General features: G+C 39.8%; 1 non-coding gene across 1 annotated transcript; it reads left to right on the top strand.

Annotated features, from left to right (window-relative positions):
• The first annotated feature begins 24,074 nt into the window (after window positions 1-24,074).
• LOC145110146 (small nucleolar RNA R71) lies at window positions 24,075-24,181 on the top strand. Its single transcript, XR_013709525.1, has one exon. It is a non-coding gene; the product is annotated as a small nucleolar RNA R71 (small nucleolar RNA).
• Window positions 24,182-25,525: the final 1,344 nt, after the last annotated feature.

The raw sequence follows: 25,525 nt of genomic DNA, 5'->3' as shown, positions 1-25,525 counted from the left end.
CTTGGAGAGGATTTTCGAGGGAAAAAGATGAAAAATGAGGAATCTCTCCGGGAAAAACTTATATATCGGCTGGGTTTATGGTCGGAGATGGGTTTACGACCGTAAACGAGTTAGCGGCTCAGGGGTTATTTACCGTAAACATTGGGCTGACGACTTTTGTCGATTTTTCGATGGAAACTGGATTTTTCGAGTGTTTTTGGTTCCGTAAGCTTATATAAACTTTATTTATATATTTTAGATTATTTCCTAACCCACAAGAGCTTGACGGAATAAACAAAATTTGACATTTTATTTAACGGAATTTGACTTTTGTTGACTAGAAAGTATCGGGTTGTCACAATGCTAGCCATACATAACGTTGGACCCTATAGACTTTCAAATACCTGAACCTACCCGAAGCCCTTCATCAAACAAGAACAGGAAATAAGGCCAAACGAAACATTCTCAGGCTATAAGATCTTAATTATGTACGACCATGATGTATACACTAAGCAACTACAGTAATGATGTCAATTTCATATAAGGAGAAATCCAAGGCTATCAGGAATGAAATAATCATGAAATTCTATCATGAAATTCCTGAATATCTCTAGCCTAGTACTAGCATGCTGTTCTAACATATCACATAAATTAAATAACAGTACGGTATTTTGGGGTCTACTTACTGGTTCCGGCTGATCGTATACTCTGCAACCTCCTTTAATTATTTTGAAAACCATTTGAAAATCTTTTCCTTGGTTTGAGACTGGATTCACACCAGTGTTCCTCCAATTTAGTCAAACCAAGGCTCTGATACCAGCTTGTAACATCCATAAATTCTAGCCAATTTAAAATTTTTCTACAAATTAAAAACCATTAGTTATTACAAAGTATTTTCAAAATAATTCATGTCAGAGTATCCCAGAAATCAAAATCATATAATATGAGGAGCTGTACGATCACACCTTCTCCTTTCCGCGATCATCCGAAGTACCTGAAACCAAAACTGAAACAGTAAGCCTAAAGCTTAGTGAGTTCCCCCAATATACCCATACACACAACAATATACACATAAACACAAACAACATACTATAGGTCCAATCAAACATCGAGTTGGAATACCCGAGACCCTCAACCATCGGGTTGGAATGCCAACATACCACGGGTCCAGTCATCCTCAGGATGGTATACCCTCGACCCACAACCATCGGGTTGGAATGCCCACATACTACGAGCCCAGTCATCCTCGGGATAGAATACTAACGACCCACAACCATCATGTTGGAATGCTCTGGTCTGTTGGCTTTCACACCAAGCAGAAAAGCCTCAACCACCAATCAAACATGTGCACATATATCGGATAATCACATAACAGTATACAGACAGGAAAACCGATCTAGCAGATCATAACAGCATAATAACATCCTATCTACCAGGATACAGATCTAATAGATCATACTAGCATGGCATCATCCTATCTACCAGGATACTGATCTAACAGATCAGACTAGCATAACATATCAGGACAACAAAAGGGTCGGCCTTGGTGCCTTAGACCCTTTGAGTATAGTGAGGAAAACTTACCTTACAATTGTCGAACTGTAGTGATAAGATCAAACTCTCGAATCACAGCCACGAACTCCACCACCTATATTCACCATAGGACCACTCCCATAAATTCCCAATTTACTAAAATACCCTCAAAAGTCCAACTGGTCAATCCTTGGTCAAAGTCAAAGTCAACGGTCAAAGTCAACAGTCCATGTTGATCCGACTCGTCGAGTGCAGCTAGCAACTCGTCGAGTTCCTGAAGAACTCAAAAATCATCAAAACCCTAAGTGACTTGCCAAGTTTCCAACCAAGTCATTGAGTCCATGCGTGTCCAAATGTCGAGAAATCCCTAACTGACTCGTCGAGTCTTCATATGGACTCGCCGAGTTCATGCAGAAACCAACAGCGGCTAATCTTCACCGGACTCATCGAGTCGGCCATGCGACTCGTCGAGTTCCTTCAGTCAATTTCTTATTCAGACGTTTTGAAGCTACCCTAAAGCTCCAAATTGAAGATCTAACCTCCTAGGGCATAGTTTCCATGTAAAGTTGAAAACTTTACGTACATACATGGTCCTAAATGGAAAAACCAAGCTCAGGGAAAGGTTTAAACCAAATAGGAGGGACCAAGCTTGCTAAATATGATCACTTTATGGCTATAGGGACTTAGATAAATCCAGATCAGAAGTTACAACTTCAGATCATGGCCAATACCCGAAATGGTTCACATATATGCTAAAATGGCCCTAAACTTAAGCATGAAGAGGTCTAGCTAGAGGGAAGTCAAGGTAAGTACTTGTCACCTTCAAAATGATGCCAAGATGATGTAGAGTCAGATCCACAAGCTTTTCTTTGCTCCAAGCTCCTTAGACTTCAAGCCTTCTTCACAAAAACTACTTTCCAAGCTTGTTCACACACACAAATGTAGGTTATTTGAGATTAGGGTTTCTGGACTCAATGGGGACGGTAAGGGAGGCTAATGACCCTTTAAATAGAGTGAAAACCCCAAATATTAAGGTTTCATTTTCTAGCTCCGATTCATTGAGTCAGGGTCCTCCGATTTGTCGAGTAGGTCCAATAATCCACGCGGGCTAACCCGCCTCTACACGACAAGTTGGGGCAACCAACTCGTCGAGTAGGTCCATATATATATATATATATATATATATATATATATATATAGATATATATATATATATATATATATATATATATATATATATATATATATATATATAAGGTTTTAAAACTTATACCTGGGAGTCGGGGTGTTACATAAAAGACCATGGGCTTGGGCTGAAGCGCATCTCACGTCTAGCAACAAGGAAACAAAAATCCTGAATCTTGGTTACTCACAATGGTGCAAAGGTGTTGCTAGAGGTTTGAAATGGAACTTCCATGCAAAATCTATCCTTCAATGGTGATATTTTCTTCTTCAAACCACCAAAACTCCACTAAATGCTCAAGAATTACAAGGAGAGGCTAGGGTTAGGGTTTTTCTGTGCTTAAGGAGGAATAAGTCTCTTTTGGAACCCTAAAATGATGTTTATGGGGTTTTAATATGAAGGAAACTCTAAAAGATCATGGGCTTGGGCTGCAGCGCATCTCACTTCGTAAGCTCTTATTGCTCACGTCGTCAGCTCAACAGAATCATAATTTCATTTTATCACTACTCACGTCGTGACCTCTCTATGGTCATGTCGTGAGCATTGGTTTTACCCAAAAACCATGCCTTTGAATCCTCGAATCCCTAAATCAATCCGAACTGGAAACCGGGTGTTACAATTCTCCCCAACTTAAATCAGATTTCATCCTCAAAATCACTTCTCACTTCCACTCTAGAAGTAACCCCTTGAGGGTCATTCAAACCCAACTCCTCCAACATAGTATGAGATCGTTGTAATGCTAATACCTGCACTGTTGGCATTCAAGATTCCAAGGCCCGACTCATAAGCTTATTTCGAGCAGAGACTCTAGTGGTCTGGAGCACAACGACTGCAACACCTCATAAACAATCAATCACCTCCCGTCACCTCTGCAGACTTTAAAGAGAAAACAAATCTGACGAAAAACAATTCCACACAAAGGAATCCACCTTACATTCCATGAACTTCAGGTCTTGAAATCATGGAGAACTGTCGCTATGCTAACCCTACATATAAATACACCGACACAATGAACCCAATGATCACATAATAAACTAGTCCAAGCTCCTACTCGGCTCTAACAGCCCCACACTGCTATCCGCTAATAGCACCCGGGCTTACCCCCGATCCACTAACTGAGAACATCGCTCGATCTTACCCTTGATCCCTTAACCGATAACATCACTTGGGCTTAACCTCGATCCATTAACCAACAACAGTGCTCAGGCTTACCCCTGATCTACTAACCAACAGTAGCGCTTGCAGCCTAACATGATGCACATCGATCCCAAAAAGACTTAACTGACCCTACCAGGCCTTTGGGCCGTGGCTCAGACTTCCAAGCCCCAATCAAACTAGAACAAACAAGGAAGCCCTCATCATATCCCTCAACCTGGGCTTATAACACCCTAGGGTCTAAAACAAAATCACGATCTACAGATGCTATCGCAACCAAATTTAATACGACTCGAAGGTAAATCCAACAAACGACAAAGATCTTGACGTGAAGTCAGAAGATTCAGTAGCTGCGTGGAAGTCATGAACTTGGAGAAATCTAACTGGAAATTGAACCTCGACCTAAGGACTTCCTGCTGTGAGGTTCCACTCTCCCTTACTTAAACTATGCTAGAATCTAAAAAAATCATAATCCTTCAATACCCACACCAAGCTGACCTCTACTACTTGATCCCAACCACTGATATTCAGATACACATGAGAATCTGAACTGTTGGATCATGTAAATGCTCTACAAATTATGAGTGATAGTTAGGTTGTATTTTTCCCTTTATTGTATTATTGGTGTTTTCTCTCTCCTATATATAGAGAGAGGTGGTAATGTAATATGTAAGAGTGCACTCACAATGTAGTTTCTAGAGAGAGAAAGTGTGGTGGGATCTCTCGCACCAAGGGAGAGTTATCTCTCCCAACAATGTTCTTCGTGTATTATTTTTATCTCTTTTCTAGTGTTTATGGAACTACTCATCTTCATGTTCTTAATTTTTATGTTCGTTAAAATGGGTTTCAACAATTGGTATCAGAGCCGTACCTTGAAGGTTCAAGTGACTAGTTCAAGGGAACGACTCCCGTTCGGTGTTTATCTTGAAGATTTTTTGGATTTTTGAAAGAATTTTTGGGTCCAAACCGGAAATTTTTATGATGAGTTCTTCTATTTTTTGGTTTTGATTCATGCTTAGAAGAATAAAAAATAGTTGCTGATTGCTTGTTCATTTTTTTGCTGGAAAATCAAGTTTATAATGTTCTTATGTTGTTGTTGAAGAAAAGAAGAAGAAAAAGGAAGAAAAAGATTTTTGTGGTCTCTAAAACTGTGAAGAATTTGCTCCAGCAAGTTCATTTTCTTGGAAATGAGACACAAAATATTTTAGGATGTTTTATTGAAGAAAGTGGAGAAAAGCATTTTGTTTTAAGATTCTTTTTCCCAGCAATATTTGAGCTGATTTTAAAAGGTATGAACTCCTTTATGTTCTTTAAAGTTGCTGATTGATCTTCATTTCAAATGTATTGGACGTAATGTAGTGTTTTCATAAAGCCACATGTCCTTGATACTATTTTGGGTAAAGAGTACTCCACCTTGATTTACCTTCCCAAGTAAAAACCATGTGACTTTTTCAAATCCCATCACCTTTTGTCCCTTTAAACCCCTGCACACTCAACCTTTTTGCCTTCCCAACACCTCTTTTTGACCCAAAATACTTTAGAAAAAATTGCCCTCATTAAAATATGAATAAATTGCCTTTTCGGTATCATTTTTTCATGAAAAATAGCATTTTTCGTCATCAGCCCAGCCGTCCTCGGCACGCAGAACCGCAACCAAAAACTGCCTCCCGGAGCCTGTTGAGAAGCCTCTGCGGTACCCCTATCAGTCATGGTATCGGAGCCCTTCTCAGCTACCGGAGACCCTCTCATAAAAGCCCTGCGGTACCCCTCTCAACAGTCACAACAACCTTCTTACTCTAATCTGAGAGACCGCAGCCTCTCTTCTTACTCTTATCGGACCGCAGTCTCGGACCACAGTCCTTCTTTTTCCCTTTGCACCGTAGTTCGGACTGTAGTTCCTCCATTGCAGCTTCGCACTACAACCTTGACTGCTCCTCGCACCAAAGTCTCCAACCGCAGTCAGCTTCCTTTCGCTGACCGCAACCAACCCTCGCTACCGTAGCCACTCCATAAGACTCCTCCACCGTAGTCATTCTAACACCTACTCCCTTCGGTACCTATCCCTCTCATCCGCAATCAACCTTGTCATCCGCAACACCCTCTCAAACCCGCATTTGCCTTCTCATCTGCAATCACTTCTTCTCACTGCAGTTCTCCTCCCCCTTTCTCCACTGCAACCCTTCTCTTTCAGCGCCCCCCCCCCTCTTTTCTTCCCTCCTTCCTCCTTCCTCCTTCCTCCTCCCTCCTCCCTCCTTCTTCTCATCAAGCTCCTCTCATCAGCCCCTCCCCTCCTTCTTTTTCTAAACCTTTATTTTAACACCATTTAATTTATTTTTTTTAACACCATTTTTTTACTACAATTTTTTTTCAGCCTTTTTTTTATTTAGCCAATTTTTTTTATTAAAACCATTTTTTTAAAATCAATTATTTTTTTTAATACCAATTTTTTCCACAACCCAACCTTTGTTGGTCACATTGGTTTACTTCATGCCGATTATATTGGAAGAATTTTATTCTTTCCATGAGGATTACTCCATACCGCAGTCAGACATCATATTTTTCTTCGTGAGGTTTGCACTGCAACGGCGACTGATCAACAAAGTTGTTTCACATTCTTCGCTTTAAGGGATTTTTTATGACTTGACGCTTTTGATCTACGGTTGACGAACCATGTATCTTAAGCATGTGGACTTTATTTTCTTTTGAAGATCACTTCAAGAGTTTCAGCGCCGCAGTTTGGGTATATTGGTATTCTTTCATCACAACAAAGATTTTTTCACGCAGAGTTATTATTGTTACTTTGGTATTTGTTCGAGCAGTTTTCAGCGACTGAATCAGCCAGCTACATATGACCGTAGAGTATTTATTTTACTCTCATTCTCGTGTTTTATCGAGACCCTTCATACATTTAGGGAGAGCTTTCTTAGCTCTTGGTAACCGACACTCTCTATCCCGATCATTTGTTGATTTATGATATCCGGTCAATGGTTATAAAAAATAGTGAGAGAATATCATTCGGATGTGATTTTATGATTTTTTGAGTTTGGATTTTTGAATTCTTCTGAAGAAGATGATTTAGTTAGTGATGCAATGTGGCACTTAATTTTGGTCTTCACGAATAAATTTTTTGGCATTACTATATGTTTCCCGGTTCCAGATTATTTATTATTTAGACTCTACCGCAAAATGATTCATTTGTGTTTGCATTCGGTTGAGATCTTATGATTTCTCGACTTTGGATTTGCGATATTTTGAAGACGAAGACTATTTTGGCGATGTGACGTGACACTTATTTTTGATCTTCCGATCAAATTTTTCGCATTGCCAGACCATGTCTTTGGACTCACATTATTTACTATTCGGACTTCAATTTTGGATGCTTCACATTTTTAGCAGGTTATTCTTTTGATGAATTTTGGGTGTATTATGATTCGAGAACTAGAGATGTTTTTTAGACTTTTGTAGCCAATGTGTTTTTCTGATTGGATCTTCTACTTGAGCATGGGGCTTGTGACAAGTTTGAAGATTTGGATCTTATTTTTCTGCTTCATTGGTGGTGCTTTGAAGCCAAAGACCTTTATTGTCTAGAGATTCATGGCCAGCATCAAAGATCACAGACACTTCAGAGTTTTTGAGACATTTCAGCATTTGGTTCTCATTATGTTTCATTTTCATTACCACACTTGCGATTCGGTTACTGTATTTTAGCCTCTTATTACTTCATTTGTATCCGTCATTATTTGCAAGCATTTAGGGAGAGAATGTTGGAGCATGTAAATGCTCTACAATTTATGAGTGACAGTTAACTTGTATTTTTCCCTTTATTGTATTGTTGGTGTTTTCTCTCTTCTATATATATAGAGTGGTGGTCATTTAATATGTAAGAGTGCACTCACAATGTAGTTTCTAGATAGAGAAAGTGTGGTGAGATCTCTCCCACCAAGGGAGAGTTATCTCTCCGAACAGTGTTCTCAATGTATTATTTTTTATCTCTTTTCTAGTATTTATGGAACTACTCATCTTCATGTTCATTTTTCTCTTCAGTTGAGGTACCAGAGTCTGATGTTTTGTTTGATTACGGTCCCTCATTGGAATGATGTGCATTCTGTGGTTGCGGTGGATGGTGTGGGTTTCTAGGATATCATGAGTGGTTAGACTGCAGATTGAAGTTACGGTTGAAAGGTGGTTTTGTGAACTGCTGATTCTTACGAAATGATAGTGGTGGTAGCCTGTTGAATTGTTGGCTAACTAAAGCTATGGCATTTTGGAATTCTTCTTCGTCATCCATTTCAGCATCAGCATCATATGACTGCGGTGTGTTGTCATATGAATGTGGATAAGATGGTTCAGTAGGGTATGAGAACTGTTGAGTTTTGACTTGTGGAGTTTGAGCTACAGGGCAAGTGGACCACCAAGATCAGCCCAATCTTTGACCACCGTTGATTCTTGTGCCTGAAGTTCTCCGTACAGTTTAAACAAAGACAAAGTATGAATCTTTCTATCTCCTTGCACAATCATCTATGCAGTGGACCAATGTCTTCCCAAACCATTAAGAAACTATAGATTTGTTTCATGGTTGCTTCGAACTATATCAGCATTTGATAGCTTCATGATGATGAGGTTGAACCGTTTGAACGAATCGTCAAGACTCTCTCTGGGAAGAGCTTTAAAGTTGTTAAACTCATTGAGAGTAGTGGTGAGCTTCTTATCCTGAGCTTGTTCAGACCCTTGATAAAGATTCGTGAGCGCATCCCATATTTCCTTCGCAGATTTGTAATTGATGATAATGTCAAAATTATCAGGATCAACACCACATGAGATTTCATAGAAGGCTATGGCATCATTCTCCATTTTGTCAATATCATCTTTGGTTGGTCGATTCATTGCGGCTAGACCTTTACCTAGTCGTGCTTGAGCACCATCTTCTTGAATAGGAGTAAGAACAGGGAAATGTGGTCCTTCTTCCATGGATCTCCACACATCACTATCGAGCCTCTTAAGATACCTCTCTTTGTGACCAATGGTGGTATTCATTTGCAACAAGTATTGGTGCTCTGTTCGAGCATCTAAAACTGTTGGAAACGCTCAATGATAAAGCTTGTGCCATATTTCCTTTGTTTTTTTTGTATTGAAGAATGAGCTTTAGTGGTATAGAGGGCTTTTCAAAATCAGAGTTTTGTTTAAAAAGCAATCACTCTGGCTCTGATACCAATTGTTGAGAGAAAAACTTTGGGAAAAACACTTGAACAAACATTAGTACATGATTATAGTTGCGGAATAAGTTAGTCTCAAAGGATCATGAAAGCTCAACAATAATAATTTAGATTTGTTAGATAGTTAGTTGCGGAATTATAAAGTGCTGAAAAGTAAAGGAAATGTAAATGACAATAAGTTATATCAAGTATACACCAAACTGATTCATAATGAGGTTTGCAATCAAACACAAGTTAGTATGAGTGGTCAGTTTAAGGTGAAGAGGATCTTCAATGATAATAAGATAGTGATATGAGAAAAACAATCTTAGTATTTCAGAGTGAAAGTTCAGAAAGATCGATAGGATATAAGATAAGAAGAAGTGATAATGTTACAACCCGAAATTTCTATCTTGTACAACATTTAAACTCAATCAAAGTCAGACTCGTATCTGCTATCTTCTAGCACTGTTTAGGGGCTATTTGAGTGTTTTAATCATAGTACATCCAAGGATCGGGAGATAGGAAGTAACTGCTTGTGTCCATTGTGCACCAAGTAAGCCATAAACTTCATCATGTGGAGTTTACGGCCACACCATATGAGTTTACGGCCGTAAACTCAAGGTGGCCGTAAACTCACCCTATAAACATGATATTCCATCCTTATTCTTCATTATTCACTATTTCAACCTCCAAAACTCGAATTCTCTCTCAAGTATCATAAGCATCTTCATTTTATTCTTCAAAAATGTAAGTGTTTCATCCTTTGTTTTGTTGATACATCTCATTATCTAGTATCAACCTTTGATTTCAGCCATTAACTTCATATTTTTGGTTTTATCTTCAAGATCACTAAGAAATCCAAGAACACACACTAGTGTTTTGGGCCTAAATCAACTCTCTTTGCTTCCATATTGTAAGTATCTTCTTCCTATACATGTTATCTAGTAGGAACCCTCGATTTTCACCTTGAAACATCCATTGTCCCAAGAAAAATAGGAGTTTACGGCCAAGAGTATCTCCCTTGGCCGTAAACCCTTGTTAAAGGTGCATTTGTTGGCCATAAACTCCCTTAAGCTAAGCTTTGAGTCTAGAACACTTCCTTGATGTTTGCAAGGCCTTGACAACACCTTTTGGCACAAAACTTCTGGAGTTTACGACCGCAATCTCATAGGGCTGTAAACCCTATGGCCGTAAACTAAGGAGGACGTGAACTGTAACATCCATAAATTTTACGCAAAATTTAAACTTTTCAAGCATAAATAAAACCAAATAGTATTTGTCACAACCCAAAACCGGAACGGCAGAATCGTTCGGGGGTGGAGGACGTCATGTACAGTATCACAACAATTCATAGTAGTAAACAAGCAACAACATCATCCATTGCATTAATAATATAATTTAATACATGTGTGTTCTGTGAAGTTTAATAGACACCAAAAATATGAAAAATAAAAGATGAGTCTTGAAGTAGCTCCATCTTCTCAAAACCTGGCACCGGTACCTGTCTACTGGTGACTTGAGAATACAAGTTATTTTGAAAGAGTTTATCAGCTTTAAAGCTAGTGAGATCATAAGTATTTTAGTGTCATTACTTCAATGAAAGTGTTTGTAAGTACGTGATATATAAGTTTGTAAATGTTTGTATTTGTTTGTAAATGGTTGAACTCTCCTAGAAAACCCTATGTTTTCTACTAAAAGTAACCTTCTACCAAGGCATCAAATGTTTGTATGTGTGTCTCTTGCAAAAGTGTGTATTTTCCCAAATATGACTATCATTAACCAAATATATAGTTTTACATTACCGTTCATTGTGTGAAGATCACAAAGTGAATGCAATGGGAAAATAATGAAGTATTGTAGTGTTGTATTAAGTAACTACTGCTGTACTAACTACCTTAAACCAATTGTTATTTAAAGTACCATGTGATATGCCTGTACCATACTACCGACTAAAACACGACGATGAAAGACGTCGGAAGAAATGACATTTGGCACCCGTAGACTTGCAAGTCCCACTGTAGCGAGCAACAAGGTATAGGATAGTCAATCCAGTATAGATCTATACACAAATTCAATGCTCCCCATTTAAGGAGATTCTGGATACAAAACGAGCCATGACAGGTGATGCCATGCCCCGTTACGTGGCTCACATAACTGTTGTAATGTTCTTGTGTATGTATTGTATGTACTAGCTGTATTGTATGTTCTCTCTGTCTAGTATGTATGTATGTTCTCTCTGTATATTATTGTTTGTTTCTCGTTATAGTAATCTCTATCTGTATGTTATGTTTGTTTCTCATCATAGTGTTCTCTATATGTATGTTATGTTTGTTTCTCATCATAGTGTTCTCTATCTGTATGTTATGTTTGTTTCTCATCATAGTGTTCTCTATCTGTATGTTATGTTTTTTTCTCATCATAGTGTTCTCTATTAGTATGTTATGTTTGTTTCTCATCATAGTATGTATTGACTCATGTATGAACTGACTCATTGTATGTTTCACTGTTCTAGTAATAGTACTGAACTTCCTAAACTATACCTATTATAGTTTACTAGTGATGTTGTTTGTATATATGAACATGTTTGTATACCTTTGCTACCCAAAGGGATTGAAATGAAAGTAGGAACTTTAATATCTATATAAATATACATAATATATAACTAGGATTCAAATGACCTTCGGACAAACAACCGATACCCTAAGTCCACAACCAAACAAGGAACATGAGGTAAGGTGAGCTATCAGTCCTAAGTCCTTTCAATCCTACTTATATAACTATATCTATATAGATACACATGTGACAAAGTATAAGTTTAAAAGAGTTTGATAAAAGTATTTAACATGCAAAAGAGTTTGTAAAACAGTTTGAAGTAGTTTGTTTTGATAACACAGTTTGAAAAGTAAGAAATCCACTTGTTTGGTAGTTATTAATCACATGTGATTGATATAATAACTATAATAGTTCAACTTGTATTCCCCCCATAAAAGCATTTAAAATCATTTAAAAGGTTGATTAAGGGGTATGAACTCACATCTAGTGAGTGGTTTGGATGAACGGATGGTATAGGATGCTAAGTGACAAGTGAAGACTTGAGCACACACACGGATCCTATTTAACATATATTGACACATATATGTATCCGATTAGTTAAATAATAACAAATTAATCAAGTTAAGACACCCTAAAACATGGTTAACACTTTGTTTCAAGTGCTAGAAGAACATTAGGGTTGCATCTAAGGGGAGTATGTCCTCTCATTGGAGCTTTCAGTCCAAAGAGGTTTTCGGTCCATATGGTTTTCGGTCCATATGGTCTTGACCGAAAACTCATGATCTTTGTTGCATAAGGTGATTTCTAAGGGCTTACAACAATCAATGAAGTGTTCTAGACTCAATACTAACCATTAGGAAGGCTTAAAGTCATTTTAGCACCCTTCATAAAGGTTATCGGTCTAAGGAGATGCACTAGACCGAAAACACCTTTGTTCTTGGATAAATGGATGTTTTCAAGGCCCTAAATCAAGTATCCTTACTAGATAACAAGTATAGGAGATAGATACTTACAATATGGAAGCAAAGGAGGGTGTTTTCGGCCCAAAACACTAGTGTGTGTTCTTGGTGAAATGAAGAACACTTGAAGATCTATGAAAATGGAATGATTTCACGAATGAAATCATGTAAGATCACTAGATAATGGAAGAGGTCAACTAAACAAGGAAGGAAACACTTACAATCTTGAAGATCTTGACAAAATTTTCGGATGATACTTGAGAGAGAATGTTCTTGACTTGGAAATGGGAAAAAGAGACTAAAAATGACTAAGTGTCATTTATATATCATTTAGGGTTTTCGGCCCTAACACTATTTGGGCCGAAAACTCCTAACTCTTGGAGTTTTGTGACTTAAATGTTACACAAATAAACCTAAAGTATATTTCCTCTAATTTGTTCTCTCAAGAATAATATTAAAAATACCCAACCGTACTTTAATCCGAGCTAAAAATTATCAGAAAAGGATTTGACTTTTAATTGAAGTGCTAGACTGTAGAGTTTGTTCAAATGAAAATTTCGGGTTGTCACAGTATTTGTTTACAAAAGTGTTTTCAATTCATTATTCAATCAAAGTGTCCCAAAAGCCTAATCATAAGGATGAGGAGCGGTACGGTCACGCCTTCGCCTTGTCATGAACTCCTGAAGTACCTGAAACAATAAACTGAAAACTGTAAGCCCGAGGGCTTAGTAAGCTACCCCCAAAATACCAATACCACACTGATAATACCATATCCATAATAATCAATCAATCAACATACATACTGGGCCATCGGCCTGACTGGACTGCCCTACCGGGCCTACAGTCCAACTGAAACTATACCGAGCCTTCGGCATGACTGGACCGCCACGTGGGCCTACAGTCTCCCCGGACCGCTCATAGGTGTGTTGGCCTTTAGCACAGAGCAGGACCGCCTCAAACCAAGCAATAAGCAAATAATCATGTGCGCATAGCTAACATATACTGGCATATACAATCATCAAACATATATATCTCACTGATCACCAATCATAGCAATCACTCATAACAATAGCACTGACCTAGCAGGTCACTAACATATTTATCCCTACGGATCATAAAAGCATAACATACTATCTATCCTGATTCCGATCTAATAGATGATATCCACATGTAGCATACCATCACGATAACAACTAAAAAGGGTCGGCCTTGGTGCCTTAGACCCTATCAATATAGTGAGGATAACTCACCTCGCAGGTGTCGACTCGGTAGATAAAACCCAACTCTCGAATCACTTGACACAGGCTCCACCACCTATTGCCATAGCACAATATACTCATAAGTCCTTAACCTTATAAGGTACTCCATAACCCACTAGTCAACCCCTGGTCACAGTCAAAGTCCTCAGTCAAGGTCAACAGTCCATGTTGACCTTAACTCGCCGAGTACCCTCGGCTACTCGCCGAGTTCCTTGAAACACTTTCCAACTCGCCGAGTAATCGAGGTGACTCGTCGAGTTCCTCCGATTCTCGATCAAACTTTAAGGCCACCCGTCGAGTGTCCTTCTTGCAACTTGACGGATACACACGCATACATATCCTGGAGAAAACTCATCCGACTCGTCGAGTTGTTCATCCAACTCGTCGAGTCTACGGCGATCTTCATCAAACTCGCCGAGTTGTTCATCCAACTCGTCGAGTTCAATGCCTATCTTCATATGACTCACCGAGTCTCTTCAGCCCTTTAACCATGCAGACACTTTCTAAGCCATGCCAAGGCCCCAAATTGCAGATCCAACTTCCCTAGGCATGCTTATCACGTAAAGTTGCAAACTTTACGTGCATGCAAGGCTTTAAGACCCTAAAATGGCACAACTAAGCTTGCAATGAAGTCACATCCTTGAGAGAAGGCTCATACTAGACAAGGCTGATGGCTTTATGAATCCAGAAGCCAAGGGGAGTCCAGATCTGAAGTTACAACTTCAGATCTTGGCTTAAACACAAGAATCCTTTTCTAAACTTACGCACAAAAGGGTTTAGAAGAGAATGAGCCAAGGGAAAACGATTTAATACCTTCAAGAGAGCCCTTTCTGATGCAGAACTTGAAACCCACAAACTCTTGCTTCAACTAGCTTGCTTCCCAAGAGATTCCCTCACCAAAGATCTTCCTCCAAGCTTAAACTTCCAAAGAATACACACACACTGAAGTTAGGGTTCTTCTGGACTCTCAATGGACTGCAAAGAGGCCAAAGGAGGCTTATGACTCTTTAAATAGGGTGCAAAACCCTGAGATTTAGGGTTTCATCTGCCAGCTCCTACTCTTCGAGTCCCTTAATGGACTCGGCGAGTAGGTCACTAAACATGCGTATCAAACCCGCTGCTACTCGACGAGTAGGGCAACCAACTCGTCGAGTAGGACTTAAAACCAAATAACCTTTTATTTAAATCCATACCTGGAATCGGGGCGTTACAATTCTCCGCCACTTGAACTAGACTTCGCCCTCGACGTCCGCTGGACTAAACAATGCCGGGTAATGCTCCCGAATTTCCACCTCCGGCTCCCACGTCCACTCGGATCCTCTCTGATGCTCGCATTGTACTTTTACCAACGGTATCTCTTTGTTCCGCAAAATCTTCTTCTTCTTCTCCAAGATGGCCACAGGCCTCTCCACATAGTTCAGGCGCTCATCGACCTGAATATCATCCAGTGATACCACTGCCTCTTGGTCCATAATACACTTTCGCAATTGCGAAACGTGGAACGTGCTATGGATCCGGCTAAGCTCCTCTGGGAGCTCCAATCTGTAAGCCACCTTGCCAACCCTGGCAATGATCCTGAACGGCCCAATGAAACAGGGACCCAATTTTCCCCTCTTCCTGAAACGGATCACACCCTTCCAGGGTGAGACTTTCAGAAGTACCATGTCACCCACCTGAAATTCCAACTCAGATCGACGTCTGTCGGCATAACTCTTCTGCCGACTCTGAGCGATCTGCAAACGCTGTCTAACCTACTGTATCTTTTCGGTACTCTGCAGAACTACCTCTGTCCGCCCCATTACCCTATGCCCAATCTCACCCCAGCAGACTGGGGTTCTACACTTCCGACCATACAACAACTCGAAAGGCGGGGCGCCAATACTGGAATGATAGCTGGTTTTGTAGGCGAACTCTGCAAGCGGTAGGTGGGAATCCCAACTCCCACCAAAAGCAATAACACACGCCCTCAACATATCCTCGAGGGTCTGGATGGTCCGCTCACTCTGCCCATCTGTCTGCGGATGGAAAGCTGTACTAAAATGCAGTCGTGTACCCAGTTCCTCATGGAACTTCTACCAAAAACGGGAAGTAAACCTAACATCCCTATCGGAAACGATAGAAACTGGAACCCCATGGCGAGAGACAATCTCGCTGACATACATGTCGGCCAATTTCTCAGCCGATGAACTCTCCCGTATAGCGATGAAATGGGCACTCTTGGTCAACCGATCCACGATGACCCATATAGCATCAAACCCCTTCGCCGTCCTCGGCAGCTTGGTAATGAAATCCATCGTGATCTGCTCCCATTTCCACATGGGAATCTCCCATTTCCACATGGAAATCTCGCTTCATGCACGGCCACCAGTAGCTCAAACTCAAATCCCGGTACATCTTGGTGGCCCCCGGGTGTATAGAAAAGTGAGACTTATGAGCCTCCTCCATCACTGTTTGCCAGATCCCTCCGGTCATCGGAACCCAAACCCGACCGTGTCGGGTCAATAATCCGCGGCTATCCTGAACAAACCGGGCGTTCTTGCCCTTAATCCGCTCCATCTTCCAGTTCTCTGGTCTCATGCCCTCGACCTGACCATCCCTCACCAAGCTCACAAGCGGGGAATCGACCGCTATCCTCATACACCTTGCCGGGGTAGAAGACCCAGCTGACTTGCGGCTCAAAGTGTCCGTAACCACATTCGCTTTACCAGGATGGTAAAGGATCTCACAATCATAGTCCTTGACCACATCCAGCCACCTGCGTTGCCTCATATTCAGGTTCGGCTGATCCATGATGTGCCTCAAACTCTTGTGATCCGTGTATATAGTACATTGGACCCTGATGTGCACAAAAGTACTCACTAATTTTAATATTTATAACCTAATAAACTTAAACCAACTATGCACCTATAGGCAGTGTACCTAGTCAAATTATAGAATAGCTTGGGTAAGTCGGGTATTGATCATAGGGAACGGTGTTACTAATTAATCTACTTGCTATCAAATTAACCTAATTATTAACAAGTTTAAAAAGGGTTTTATCTGATTTTACAAGATCACACGAACTTAGCTCAATTTCAATCAATAAGTAAAACACTCTTGTTTAGTTCGAATCCACTTCGTCCTTATGGCCAGCTAATAATTATGGATTATTAAGTTGGTTTTAATTATATTAGTAATTTAAGTCTAATTTTACCAAAAATTAATTAATTCATGTAAAACTATGTATGGTCACACACAATTAAACACAGAACCAATTATGAATATGAATATGCTATGTAAGATTTATTATGCAAACGCAATTATAGTCACAATCTACGTTCTCTAGCATAGCTAAGTTTATTTACTTTAGTTACTAACTAAGATTGGTCAATCCTAGCTCTAACAATTTAAAGTTCACTAAATCATTAGGTAAACAAGTTCATGCAGTTAATGGTCACTAAGCTACACAGAACATGGAATCAAGCAACTAAAGAAACAACCATAAGCATGCTAGGTAATTATAAATCAAACACAAGCAATTTACCAACTAAATAAATCCATGTAAAATTAAGCTATTCATAAGTTAGAAGCTTCATCTAGCTAAACAAGAGTAGCTAGATTCAACTGCTCATAATAGCAACTAACACACTAACACAAATCAAAGTATAAGGAAACATGTTCATAAGTATCAAATAGGTAAACTAAATAATTGACCTTCACTCTTTTGGTGTTGAAACCCTTTTCCAGAACCTTACTTCTGCTACAAATCGTCTCCTGGAACCTCTTTCTTCCGCCAAAAGTCTCCCAAATCGTAATGGCAAGGGAATTTATAGTATTCTGATTTCCCGAGTTCACGTCGTGAACCCTAAGGATTCACGTCGTGAATATTAGATAACCGTGTTCGGCAAGGACTCTTCCACCGGTATGCATATCTTCTAGAACTCTCGACTCACGTCGTGAAGCAAGAATTGTTCACGTCGTGAAAACGTCTTTTGGGTGATTTTCCGTTCTTCTTTCCTTCATTCCTCCAAAGTTCCATATTCTGTTAATTTCAGTCTCTATCTTCGAAGATGCCTCTATTTTGGCTGCAAATAACAATTTATCCTTATAAGTACCATTATTCTATGCAAATGACCAAAATATTAATTGAAATGTAATTAAATATTGCCTAAAAATATGTACAAATATGGCAATATCAAAATACCCCACACTTGTTCTTTGCTTGCCCTCAAGAAAATCTAATTATTAAATCAAACCTTCACCACCAATATCACATAGAACGATCCAACTCAAGCTCAACCATTATGCCAAGACCTCAACTTTAAATACTCACAAGCTTCATAAACACTCGCCCACTTCAAGCTCAACCATTATACCATTTTTGCTAAATAACCCCCCCATACTTTAAATACTCACAAGCTTCATAAACACTCGCCCACTTCTTTCGAACAATGCTCATTTTATGCAACCCTCCGAATCCATCCTCAGAAAGCTTTCTAACCTCAAGATATTTTTGTAAAGCTACCCAATCATACATAAACTAGAGAATTACAACTTTTTAGAAGATACCACAAGTTGGAGCTCTTGAATTCTTCTTTACTTTGATAATTGATCTTCAATTTCTTTGAATTCACCATCTTTGTGTAATTTTGATATCTTCAACTTTTGAAACTTCAGAATTTTCGATCTTTGATCTTCTTACTTTGATACTTTTATGCTCCAAAAATTCTTCAATTTTTCACATTTTTGGTAATTTCTCTCTCTTTTTTTCTTTTTACATGTACTCACTCTTTTTTTTTAAATATCACTCAAAAACCTAGATGCTTAAGCAGGGGCGCTTTACTTCAACCCTTATTGGTTAAGACATATCTTTCCTGGATACATTTCAAGTTTAGGTTGCTAAACATATTGCATCCCTCAAACTAAGCAGGGTTATGTTTTTGTTCCATGATTTCACCAAAATAAGGGAGGCCACAAATGCACTATAACGTGTATTGGCTCAACTAAACATTTGAGCCTTTATCAGATCATCCCAATGCAACACTAGCAACTTAAGTTTAAATTATTATTATTACTAGATTCAATTATTAAAAATTAGATTTTCCAAATTCTCTAGATAATATAAATTTACCAATTTTCTAGCAATTTACTTTTTCTACCCCCTACCCCACACTTATTACATACAATGCCCTCATTGTATGCATAAAATAAATTAAAATTAAGAAAAAAGGGAGAAAAAGGAAAAGACTCCCCTGGGATAGTGGCGTGATCATATCCAAAAGTGTGGTTGAAATATGCATCTCGAATATTGGACCTCGTCAAAAATAAGAACTTGGACTCGAACTTGCGAAACCAGCCATCAATCAAAACTTCAATCTTCAAAAAGAATGGTGAAAGCCGCCAAATTGTGTAGACAATGTGGGAAAGCATACGCCACATTGTATATTAGAGAGAACAGCCCATCGAATCGTCACAAAAGTGTCATAAGGAATGGTAGTAATTCCATGTAATGAAGAAGAACGGAACGGAATCAATGTGGTGGAAATTCAAAACTCACGACGTGAATCACTATAGGCGCACAACGTGAAGCCGCTGGGTCACGCATTCTGTATTTCCTTGTAACTTTTCTCACGACGTGAGCAATATAGGCTCACGACGTGAAGTTTGGGTGAACCAGAATTGAAACTGCCTTCTTACATATACTCCACTCAACGTCTTAACGAATTAAGACCCTTCTAAATTCAGTGTATTTTGACGACTCTTCTAACTATAACCTCTCTCTCGACTCACCCCACACTTATTTCCAATTATGGGTTTCGACTTTCAATTTATAGACTTGAACGACACTCGCCTAAACGAACACGACTCTTGACTCGACCTTACTCCTTCCCCAAGACTCCTTAGCAAGCTGAAAGTTAACAACCAAAGAAGAGCAAGGTAACATAATATTTTAAAGTCTTACAATCCAAAAATAAAAACAAACCAAATAAGGCTAAAAACAAACAAAATAAAACTAAATGATCAATCATCTTCATCCTCCTCGTTTGCTCCACTAGGTCCCGCCCCATCTCCTCCTTGTCCACGATAGTCACTCATCCTAGGGCAAATTGGGTAGTCATACCCCAGGTGAGGAGGCTGCTCCACATTGAAGCGCCGAACCATATTCTCCATAGTCCCTCCAATCCAGTTCACGCTCAAGGAAAGCTGGTCAAAATACCCTGTCATATTATCCCCAATATGTGATCCTACCATGGGTGCGGGTGTATGCACTGGCTACCCTCTCTCTCCTCTTCCTCTAACATTCCTTCTCCTCGGCCTTGGTTGTGGTGCGGGTTGATCACCCTGCTGCTCACCACCATCCTCATCATCCGACCGCACAATACCCCAGTGGGTTCCATAATTTTGGACCACCCGCATGGTCTCCAAATAACCCATACTAAACTTGTGTCCATCCATGAAAGTCATGGAACGAGTGATATCAGGAACAAGCAACCCATATGATCGGGCCAAATGGGTAATGAACTGCCCTCCACAAATAGGGCTCCCGGGACGAGAACTGGCAGCAGAGCCAGCCAAGAAGCGTGTTAAGAAATAGGGAATGTTACAACACACTCCCGGCTGCAAGATGCACCATAAAAAGAAGAGATTTTGCTGTGTGACTTTGTCCCCATGCCTTCTGTGATTAATGGAGAAAGTGATTAGTCGGTGGAGTAGGCAGGGGATAGGAGAGCGAATGCTGCTCTCGGGAGACACTCCAGAATTGAATATCCCGGAGGCAATATTATGCCAAAAATCATAACCAGCAACACCATCAGCATACCCTCGAGCTGCCTCCCTTAAAAACATGTCACACTCGGTAGTCATTGCCTCGTCGGGATTATAAATCCCAACCCTCCATGAAAACTCCACAAGGCTACATTCCCGGTACTCCCCCCCAAGACGAAATACTAGTGCTTGCGGATAACGGGGATCTTGGACATTCTCATGGAATGTCACCATGGAGAAAAACTCCACACACAACTCCTTATAGACCCGCTCTTGGACACGGAAAAGATTTCGCCACCCCGCGCAAGTAAAAGAAAAACCATCTCCAATAAAAATTTTAGTAAGAAACGGGGACATCCTATCCACAAGCCTGACCTCCCTCAAACGTGCCCATTTAATAGTGGGTGTAACAGCAATCTCCCGGTTGTACAACCATCCTAGCCGGTTGTTCCAACACGTATATATATCCCGTGACATATTTGTTGGGAAGATGTAAAACGGGTGGAGACTAGAAACCCCGGTTGGAACTTCTCTTCTGGGACCCATTCCTGTAAAAACAAGCAGCAAACACAGCCAAAAGAAATAACCCAACAGATTAGTAGTAAAAGAAACATGAAACTGTCCAGTCCAGAATTCACGTCGTGAATTCCTAGGAATTCACGTCATGAGTTCGTCATTGCGAATTGAATATGTCCATTTTCTGTAGAAATCGGGCCAATACAATGCTTGGGGTTTACTCATATGCTAATTTCAACCACAAATCATCAACATTCCAAGGCTATTACGGGATTTTTAGGGAACATTTTCGACATTTCAACAAATTACAAACCCTAACCCAAAGTTTCAACTATTAGAGAAGAAATAGACATGAGAATAAAGAAGTATTACCTTAGATCGAAAGATTACGTAACCAAAAACAAAAATGGATTGTATGTCGGCCGAAATCAGAGCAAAAATGGGGGACCAGTCTTCGTGTTCACTTCGTTGGAATAAAGAATGAGTTGGTCAAAGGGATTATGTATTCTTTAATTTGTGGTCCCGTGATTGTTACTGTTCACGTCCTGAATCCTTAAGGATTCACGTGGTGAGTCCTGTCTGGGCTTAATTTTGGGCCATTCATTCTTCATCAGAAATGGATTAGTCTTGGGCCATTTAGTTTAACAGAAAATGGGCTGATATGTATCAACTACCTATTGTCCGGTTTATTCAGAACTCACATCGTGAATCATAATGATTCACGTCGTGAATACTGTATGACAATTTATCTATATATTTTTATCCAGGTTTGTCTATTATCTAAATTCTGAATTATTACCACTTCATTTTTAGGGACCCCACACTCAGTGTTTAATTATGAATAAAGTGAGTTGGATGATATGATCTATGTTTGTAGGACTAAAATGCAAAAACTAAAAAGAAAAAGAATGAAAACGCAAATCAAACTCGGGTTGACTCCTACGTCGAATCTTCAGATAAGTCCACCACGAGGATCTTTTGCTCCTTGAAACGCCTCTTGTAAGCTTGCACTCGACGAATATACGCCTTTTTAGAATTCTCCTTTTTAACCTTGACTTCGTCTCCATCGAGCTTGCGTTTGATCCCTTGAATCTTCAATTCTTCATCCTCTTTAAGCTCCATAGTATCCTTCTCTTTTTTCACCACTGGACTTGTTACTTTTGAAGTAATCTCCTCTTCATCACTCGACATCTCATCATCTTCCTTGCTTACCCAAGAAGTTGGATTCGTGTAGGCAAGGACTTCAACTAAAAATGGAACAGATGCTCTCGGTTTTGTTCTTTTCACTTGTTGAATTGTTTTGATTTCTTCTTCCATGAGCTTCTCTAATTCTTCAAGTTCATTCTCTTCATCTATCTTGAAAACCTCTTCTTGAGCATGACTCCCTTGGAAACCATCTTCTATTCCAAAAATTTCCATCTCATCCCCAACTCTCAAGGTGAGCTTGGACTCGCGTATATCAACCAGAGCTCCAACAGTGTTAAGTAACAGGCGACCAAGAATAATTGGTACATTGGGATCTTCTTTCATATCCAAAACCACAAAGTCTATTGGAAAAACGAATTTCCCAATTTTCACGAGAATATCTTCCACAATGTTGCAGGGCTGTGTCACTGAACGGTTCGCCATATGAATAGTCATCTTTGTAGCCTTTAACTTCTGAATATTTAATATTTGATAAAACGAATAAGGCATCAAATTTATGCTAGCCCCAGAATCGGCTAAAGCATAAACCTTCATATTATTCCCAAACTCACATGGGAGAGTGAGTCGTCCAGGATCCCCCATCTTCTTAGGTATCTCTCCCAACACAGCTTTTGAGCTTTGCTCACTTAGAATCACCTTAGAATTCTCCTTTAATTGCTGACGAGTGTCTAACAAGTCTTGTAGGAACTTAGCATATTCTGGAACTTTTGCAAGCGAATCAATAAAAGGAGTATTAATATGAATACCCTTCAATTGATTGATAAACTCCAGATGTTCTCTCTCCAGTGGACTGAGATTAGCTCTAGACGGGAATGGCAAAGGTGGTTTATAAGCTGGAACAGATACTTATTTTTTCTGTTCCGACCGGGCCCACGACGTGAGCATAGCGGGCTCACGACGTGAACTGGGTATTCCAGCAGATTCTTCAATTTCGAGTTTTGGCTTCTTTGGCTTTGGATCGGGCTGCTGTGGCTCCACTTATAAGGCTTCTAGGAACTCATAAATCGCCTCTTCTTCAGTATCTATGGCCATTACGTGAGATTGAGTCTTATTTTCAGGATTTTTCGGGAACATCTTCTCATTAACCAAAGTGGTAAGTTGACCAAGTTGTACTTCAAGGTTATTGATGGAGGCTTGCTGATTTTTTATTAATGCCTGCTGATCTATCATCATTGCGTGATGATTCTTCATTATAGCTCTTTGTTCTTCCATTGCAGTGTCTGTAGCATCATGTTCTGAAGCTTCCATAAATTTCATCAACATGGTCTCTAATTCTGATTTCTTCTCAACTAGTGGTTGCTCTCTTTGGTAGAAACCCCGACCAGTTTACCTAAGTTTCTCTTCTTTTTGCTTCTTGTATTCATCGTAAGGCAACCACTCCTTCTTTGGTTTCCTCCAGTCTTCATCGTACTTGTCCCCACTTGAGTAGCAAACTTGAGCTTTCTTGTTTCCATATTCATCCAAAGTGCAGTCTTTTGTCAAATGTGGGCCACTACATCTCTCGCAACCAACTCGAATTGCATGAATTGATTGGTCCATTTGGGTCAATCTCTTATCCATAGTGCTAAGCATTGCCATCACAGCAGCCATCTCTTCAGTTTGTGCACCTCCACTGCCTTTTATTCCATCGCGTCCTGGGTTGTGATACTCACGAGAATGCTTTGAAAATTCTTCAATCAGCTCCTTGGCCTGAATTGGGTTCTTCTTCGTTAGTGGTCCTTGTGAATCAAGGAGTTGTTTGGTCATGACATTCACTCCATCATAGAATATTGACATTTCTTGCTGAATATTTAGGTCATGTTGAGGACAATTCCTTAACAACCCCTTGTAGCGCTCCCATGCCTCGTATAATGACTCCCCCAGGTTTTGCTCAAAGTTGGCAATCGCCTTCTTGAGTTTAGAGGTTTTGGCGGGTGGGCAAAACTGATCTAGAAATTTCTCACGCAATTGGGCCCATGTGGTGATTGTACCAGATGGAAGAGCCTTCAACCAGTCTTTTGCAGCTCCTTTGAAAGTGACTGATAACATTCTTAACAAAGCTGTCTCCCTTGGGATATTAGGAGTATTAAAATAATCCGCAATATCATTGACCTCGTCCAAATGCTTAAAAGCATCTTCATGATCCTTCCCATAGAATGGGATATCCTTGAGTGCAGTAAGGATATGTCCCTTTAACTCGAATGTGGCATTGGAAGGTATCACATGATGTATTAAACTCGGCCCCACATCATCTCGAATGCGCTTCTTGTAATCCCCCATGGCCATCTCATCAATGTTCGCCATTTCGTTCTCCGGCTCGTTCTCGGGTTCACTCATATAAAGTCCAAATTCTTTTTCTGATTCGTACTCGGTCTCGTGTGGATTAGGAAATTGATCGAAAACTTCAAACTTGCTCTTTGAGGATGAAGTCGATTCTCCCGTTTTCTTTCGTGACTTCCTTGAAAAGGCCGATTTCAGTTCTTGTAAAGGTGTCTTCTTCGGTGCTTGATCTTCTTTCACGCTCTTATCCTTCTTTTTGTGAATTGCAGACTCGGGATCTTCAAGTGGTGGTACCAAAGGTGTGTTAGAACCTCTGGTCATGAACTCCTGAAATAAAACAAAAAGATAAAATGTAAAACTGAACAAAAAAAAAACGAACTGAAATAAACAAAACTAAAGACTTCAGTTCTCACGTCGTGAATCTTGACGGTTCAAGTCGTGAGTCCTGTAATGTAGAAAAATTAAAAACAGAAAAGTAACTTCTTGCAGGTTTTAACCTACAAAAAGGATCGATTAATTTAAAGCAAACAAACTAATAATTAACTAAGCTGTTCCCCGGCAACGGTGCCAAAAACTTGATGTGCACAAAAGTACTCACTAATTTTAATATTTATAACCTAACAAACTTAGACCAACTATGCACCTATAGGCAGTGTACCTAGTTAGATTATAGTATAGCTTGGGCCGGACTCCGTGCCTCCTACGTCGAATCTTCAGATAAGTCCACCACGAGGATCTTTTGCTCCTTGAAACGCCTCTTGTAAGATTGCACTCGACGAATATACGCCTTTTTAGAATTCTCCTTTTTAACCTTGACTTCGTCTCCATCGAGCTTGCGTTTGATCCCTTGAATCTTCAATTCTTCATCATCTTTAAGCTCCATAGTATCCTTCTCTTTTTTCACCACTGGACTTGTTACTTTTGAAGTAATCTCCTCTTCATCAAGAACGTTCCTCCAAATCTTGAGAGCGAAACCACCGCTCC

This window comes from Lactuca virosa, chromosome 4, assembly GCF_052849685.1.
Source record: "Lactuca virosa cultivar CGN04683 chromosome 4, Lactuca_virosa_CGN04683_v6, whole genome shotgun sequence".
Taxonomy (NCBI): Eukaryota; Viridiplantae; Streptophyta; class Magnoliopsida; order Asterales; family Asteraceae; genus Lactuca; species Lactuca virosa.
The sequence above is the reverse complement of the archived record's forward strand: the minus strand, read 5'-3'. Positions and strand labels throughout refer to the sequence as shown.